Raw genomic sequence first — 7,377 nt, 5'->3', positions numbered from 1 at the left:
GATTTTATACTACTAGAAACCTTTTTAGGATAATCATTTGACCATAAGCACCGTGGGAGATTTAAATAACTAAGTTAGACAAGAATTAAAATGAGAACTCTCTCGGACCAAGACCCAAAGGACAACCTTATAAATAGGAGATTTAAACATTCCAATAATGGTCGTTTCCTAAATATTTAGATTGATCGGACTATGGAATTACGGAAGTATACACCTGCGAAGTATTCGCGGCTTGATTCAATTCTCAATCCTGGGCAACTACCAATGGACTCACTGCTTTGGCCGAGCAGAAGATCAGGATCCACCAGGATGAAGAAGGGATACGATGAGCCTTCTACCCTGGTCAGGTAGATGATCGACGTATCGGGTTCAAGCCTACTACAACTGTCTCTTCGTATTGGTCTACCATTGAAAATAAATATTTTTACTCTAGATAGAGGAAAACCGTCGCCATGAATCTAAATCTTTATAAATAAATTTTAGTAAACCATCAGGGTGAAAAAGTTTTAAGGGGGGGTAGACTAAAATGAGCCAGCCTAGCATAGATAGTATATACCCTACCATGCATATAAATTTGCAATCAACAAACCTAGGCAAATGAAATAATAAAACCTTTACTTACTACTCTTAGGCAATTTCGAGGACGAAATTGTTTTTAAGGGGGGTAGATTGTAACATCCTGGATTTTCATTGTTTTGGATTTTCAAAAATCCATCATTTTTTTAAAAAATTTAATTAACCTAAATACTACTTAATAACCATTAGCATCCAATATTAGTGTATACAGGGGTGGTACCAGTAAAGAACCGCACCAGTCCGATTAATCAGCCGTAGGAAGCCAATGAATCCACCCCGATCACTTGAACATCAGGTATAGTGTAATGTCCCGTCTAACCAGAACAGTGTACTGAAGCGTCGACGTAGGATTTGCTGCAGGACCATTCGTTTAAATTACTCATGGTTTGGTGCCACAACTAAATTAAGTTAGGATTAGCCCATTAGAGTAGACCAGTCGGGTTGTGATTGGGCCAAGTGCAGGTTGTCAAGCCAAATGACCATTTACACTTGGCAGCAGCTCGTGCGGGCTATACCGCGACATGGGAAGGTTAAAAAATTATAAAAATTCAAGGGAGCATAGATCTCACTGGGCTTGGGAACCATCGCGGACCACGGACCCAGTGGACACCCAGAAGTGGAATCTGGCATTTGCCAGATGCGCCCCACCAATGCCAAAATTAGAATCTGGCACGTGTAAATAAAACTGAAATATAAGACATTTCAGCCGTCGGATTTCTTTCAGATTTACGGTAAAGGTTTAATGTATTTTTCTACGCCCGCCCATAAAAGCTGGGTCCCGATCGTGGCACGGTGACTGTTGATCGCGAATCAGACCAGTACGACCAAACCCCATATCCAATCATCCCCAAATTTTGCATGGCCCTTCATCGGGCCATAGAGCACCTATCCTATAAGTTTCTTGGCCAGAGGACTACCAGAACTACCTTAGTTATCCAAACAAACTCTAGACCGCTCGTTGGTAGACCACTAGTTCCAAAACTATAGAATAATGTCCGTCTCATTGGACTTAACGTCCATCGCGGGAATCAGACCTGGGTACGGTCCAGAACCGGTCAACTTGAGCTGAAGGATGAGTGCATGAGAAGTGCAAATACCCTAAAGGAAGGAGTTGGAACTTAAGTGAATTGAGTCGTCCACTCTTATGCAAAGTTAAGGATTTCGGACCGTCGGTTTACAACCAAACTTTACCCATGGAGTAAGGATATTTCCCTGCTCATATCCGTATAGCCGCGACCCTAATCGACTATCGGTGACCGTTGAACAGACTTCTTAACATATCTGTCGATCGGCGCATCCAAATGGCGGGCCGATCATATCCATACGTAGATCATCATTAGGGCTAGCTATTCTACGGTATAGATTGACTTGTACACCCCATAGTGGGCCCTAAAGGCTAGAAAGTTCTTCTCATAGGTCTAGTATAGTAAAAACCTAGCACATGGGGCCATTTGTACCAAATCTGGCATTATAAAAGGCCTTATTTGGGGCACCCCCTCCCCCATACGAATTTGTCCTAAGGAGCAAAGGGAGAGAGGAGAGAAAAAGGAGAAGGAAGAGAGGAAGAAGAGAAAAGAGGAGAAAGAGAGAAGGAGGAAGGAAGAAGGGAGAGAAAGGTGGGCCAAAGGGAGGTGAGATCCAGAAACCCCTCTTTCCTTTCCTCAAGAAACCCCACATCTACAAATGCAAGCGATTTTCATCCGATTAGGGAGGTAAGCACCCATCCTTTTTGTAATCCTTTGTGTTGAGCTAGGATTTGTATGAAATCCTAACATGCAAGTGTATTGTCTTAGGATTCCGGCCGATCAATATTGACTTTGGCGTTTCTAAGTCGTTTTCCAAGATCTCAACGATCCATAGGTGCGGACTATTATCCTTAGGTGGCCTAGTACCAATTATAGTTGGAGTTTAATGATTTTGTTTGCTTGGTGTGTTGTATGGAAGAATCTAGAAAAACCTAGGAATGACATATTATTGGAATTGTATGAATTGTATGTTTATTTCTCTTTGATGTTAATCTTGCCTCTCTCATAATCTAGTGTATGGATGATTACATGCTCATGTATGGTTGATTTCTTCTTCTCATATGTGTTGCTTTATCTTGTGTATGATTTATTGCTCTTATACATATGATTTCTCAACATGGAGGAAGTGTTAACTTCCTCACTAACCCATACCACACACCTGCACTTTATTCATGATATTAATAGTTGCTTGTTAGAGAAATTTGAATTGTATGTTGAGCAACATGAGAACATGGTGTTGAATATGCTTGATGTTACATTGGTAGTTGGCATGCTATAAGTCACTATTCCTACCCTTGGGTTGGTCAGGAACATGAGGAGAGCGAAGGTGGTTCCGTTGGTAGGACTACCTTGAGGCTAAACCCATGGGTTTAGGCGAGTACGTGTGGGCGGTAGTAGTTAGGCTACATGGGTCGCTTGTACCCGATGTTGTTCTGCCACATACTTGCCTGGGCTCGTGCAGTTTAGTCCACTGGCTGACCCACCTGGTTGTTAACCTTGTTTGCTCACATATGTATGGAAACTGGAACACCCCACCACCGTTGTAGCCCATCGATACCGGATGGAATATTGATCCACAGTCTCGTGAGCAGGGCATGGTGGAATGAGACACTATGTCCGAGCTGTCGGCCTACGCTGGGGTGACGCGCCTCCCCGTAGTGACCGCGAGCGACCCCACATTTATCACCCCCCATGTGCTTGAAGTCGGGGATGGGGGAAACCCGACGGGGTCAAGGATCGCGGGGTCTCGGCCTCACACATCAGAGGGTCTTAGCCTCGCAACTAGTTCAGGGCATTTGATACGTGGGGTGTATTAGATTCCTAAATCTGCTGGATAAATGGACTTAACTAAGAACCCGGTTAACATCATCATTGTATGGCATTAGCTAGCTTGGCGACTCGGCAGTCGAGGTCGCACTGAGGGAGTGTTGGCATTGGCGATCGTTAGATGTTGTCGCACGAGGAAGCGTTGTAGTGAGGGCATACATCATATCATCCTGCATGCATGCACATTAACAAGACTAGATAGATGTTTATGATTGATTGCTTTTCATTAAATTCTTATTATAATTGATGTTTGTTGCAACTTAAGGCTAATAGCACCCACTGAGTTGATCACACACTCCCACTCTGGGACGGTGTTTTAAAACACCAACCAGACCCGTTCATAGATGCAGGTGAGACAGATTCCGTGGAGCCTGGCGATGCAAGCCTCGAGGAGGAGGACGAGTTCCCTTACTTCCAGTTGATGAACGGGACCCCGTCGGATCAGTAGATGGGTCATTGGATCGCTGAGCAGTGGCTCAGCTTCATTCCTTGGGACATGCCATTCTTTTGTGATTTTGTTGGGTGTCACCTTGTGCGCCCGTTTGTATTCTTTGGACATGTATATATATAGGTATAATTGATTTTCAGTAGACTTGTGTGGTTGTGCTTCATGTTCCAGGAAATTCCAGAATGGGCATTTAGACTGGATTAATCGCATATTAATAAAAACCGGTTATAAGTGACTCCAGGAACTCGGGAGTCGAGCGTATGCACGACCTCCGATTTTCAGGATGTTACAGGGTGGTTGGGCATGCTAGACCCAATGACGAGGTTTATGTGATATTGGATGTCCCTTATAGGGGGCAATCATCGGGTAAATCTCTAAGCCAAACTTCTTTAAATTCATTTAGCAATAGTCTCAAACTTGGAGGAATGTTTGAAGGTTCCGATTCCTCCCCATTCACCACTACGGCGTATACATCGCTGGTTTCCTTGGATTCCTCTATGAAATCCCGAATGGTTAGGAGGGAACTCGCCTCCACTTTAGAGGCTTCAAGGTGGTTTTTTAGTGCTATAGGGGTAAGGATTACTTTTCGACTATCCTTGACGAAAACATAGACATTGTCTCGTCCTCGATGGGTCGCATCACGGTCCGACTGCTAGGGTCGACCAAGTAACATATGACATGCTAACATGTCGACCATGTCACAAAGTGTTTAATCCTTATAATTTTTGTCAATCGAAAATGAGACACTGCATTATTCAGTTACTTTGACCTCATTTACCTTTTTTATCCGGTCAATTGAGTACGGGGAAGGATGTTTTGTCGTTGGTAGCTGCAACTTGTCCACCATCACTCTTGAGATAATATTCTCGCTGCTTCCACTACATATGATCACGTCATAGACTTTTCCGTTGACGGTGCACCGCGTACGGAATATATTGTGTCGTTGTGGATGTAATTCTTTCCATGGGGTATACAGTAATCATCTCACAAATAAAGATTCGCCACGATCATGGACCATCCATTTATCATCATCTGCTCATTCCTCAGTGGCTTGCTCATGTTCATCAAAGTCAGGGTCTTCTTCTGCAGCCTCACCTTCAGTGCCCCTTCATTTATGGCAAAGTGTGTTGCGGGATGTTGAGGACAGGTGTTTGATAAGTGGACCGTTGGCCACAATGGTAACAATTGTTCGACCTTGGTCGAACGTAAAGATTTAGAATCCCACCTAGTCCTGTTGTTGTGGGTGCTACACATTGAGGCATAGATGAGCCGCTTCGTATATCACGGTTTGCGGTTGCGGGAGGTTGAGTACACTTTCCTACTGGTTCTTTTTCTTGTGTCAGCACTGGATCTTGCATGGGACCCGTTATGGGGGGGTCGAGTTGAAGGATAAGGCCAATTAGAGACTCTTACAAGCTGCGTTTCTACCCTACATGCCAACTGAATCGCTTCATCCACTGTCCTGACTGGGTGCATCTGAACTCGATCCTGAATTGTCGATCGTAACCCTCTTATAAATCGTGCTACCTTCTAAGACTCAAATTTTGATAGATCGTTTCGTATTGCCAACTGCTGAAATTCTTCAATGTAATCTGTGACGGTTCAATTTCCTTGCCAGCAATTCTGGTATTGTTGAAATAATATCTGCTCATAATCACTGGAGAGGAATCGTGATCGAAGAAGGCGTCTCATCCATGGCCATGATGAGATTGGCGCCTTGTTCTAACGGGCACGTAAGAGTTGTAATTACTCCCACCATACAGAAGTATTAGATTTTAATTTAAATGTTACCAATTTTTACCTTTTTATGATCTGACACATCCATGTAATCAAAATATCTCTCTACTTCAGATAGTCAATCAAGAAAATCTTTTATGCATAATAAACCATTAAAGCTAAGAAGTTCAGCCTTACCTTGATAGTCTCTTTTAGCACGATCTAAATGATCGCCTACATGGATTAGTAGTTTGGTAAAGCCTTCATTAAGGTACTTGTCACTAGAACTTGAATCATCTGGTGTAGCCTTACGGTTTACCACTGATAATGCTCTATAAAAATTGAGGTTGTGCCGTACAACAACCACGGGTGGTGGAGCAAGTATAAGTGGTGGAGCATTGCCTAGAGCTCGGGGTGGAAGTAGCGCATCTGGTCGAGGGTTGCATGCAACCCTTACATGGTCAACTGACTCTCCTGGTGGAAAGCTTCCATTCTTTTCCCAAGATAACAAATCTCTGAATCACCGTTCATAGGATTTTGGTTCATACCTTCGTTGTTTACCATTGGGCGAGAGGAATCCTTGCTCTGATACCAATTGACACAGGGATGAACGTGATGAGGTCGATCACCATCTTCCTCAAGGATAACTACTTCGAGTCTACGAGGTTTCTCTGGACTCCTTACAGAGACTTCTTGAATCCACGAGGAAAAGGTAAGAAAATAGAAATAATATTCATGAAAATTTATAAATTGATTAATAGATGAAATAAATGAGTCTACAACCCTTTAAATAGGAATACAAAGGCTTGGAATAAGTTTAAGAATTAAACTATAACTAAAACTCCCTAAAATTTGTAACTTACTATAAATAGTAAATTTCTATTTATAGTATCCTATGTGGCTTAACCACGTTATTCTCCTAATTTTTCTAAATAGTTTTCTGTTGGATACAACTCCTAAAGCCTAATGGATTTTGGGTTATAATCAAACAAAAACTTACTAAAAATAGTAAAAATAGAAATAAACATGGAATTTGACCATCGATCTGATGGAATCTCGCAAATTCGGCATGGGGAACCTAGCTATTTTAGGTTGGTTGGATAAAGTAGCTCGTCTTACCCCAAAATCATATATGATATGTCGAGTAACTCATTCTGGTTTGCGAGATATGCCCATTTTAAGGTTCTGACGATCTTGATGACTTTTGTTGTCGACCGGGCCTTTTTTGATCCATCTTGGCCATGAAATTGTCCACGACCCGCTTCACATCAGGTATTTTAGAGCAAAGCTAAGATTTTTCGAATCAGTAAGTCCACCATCTCTTGTAAATTCGTTTTTATGGTGGATTCGTTGTTGCATTATGCAATATTTTTTCTCTCGAGGGTTTTTCTATGTAAACTCGTATGTTCTTTGTGTGTTTTTATTTTTGTTTGTGTTTGATTTTCTTTTATTTGATTCGAATTCGGATTTGCTTCTGCGATTTCCCAACAAGTGGTATCAAAGCTAATGTTGGATTTCGAGTTTGAATTTGAAACATGTCATCAAATGGATCAAACATGAAATACGAAACGAAAAAGTTCACCGGTAAAAACAACTTTGAACTATGATACACAAGAAAGTATAGATAGAAATAGGGAGAAAAGAACCATTAGAGCCTTGATTCAACACTAGTTCGAGGATATGGTCTCTTTTACGTTGTTCATAGGGAGTGAAGATCCATCCACCTTTCAAAAGGCAAAATTTAAAAAGGATGGTGATAGGTGGATGCCAACCATGACAGAGGAA

The sequence above is a fragment of the Magnolia sinica genome, chromosome 16 (genome assembly GCF_029962835.1).
Source record: "Magnolia sinica isolate HGM2019 chromosome 16, MsV1, whole genome shotgun sequence".
Lineage (NCBI taxonomy): Eukaryota > Viridiplantae > Streptophyta > Magnoliopsida > Magnoliales > Magnoliaceae > Magnolia > Magnolia sinica.
The sequence above is the reverse complement of the archived record's forward strand: the minus strand, read 5'-3'. Positions refer to the sequence as shown.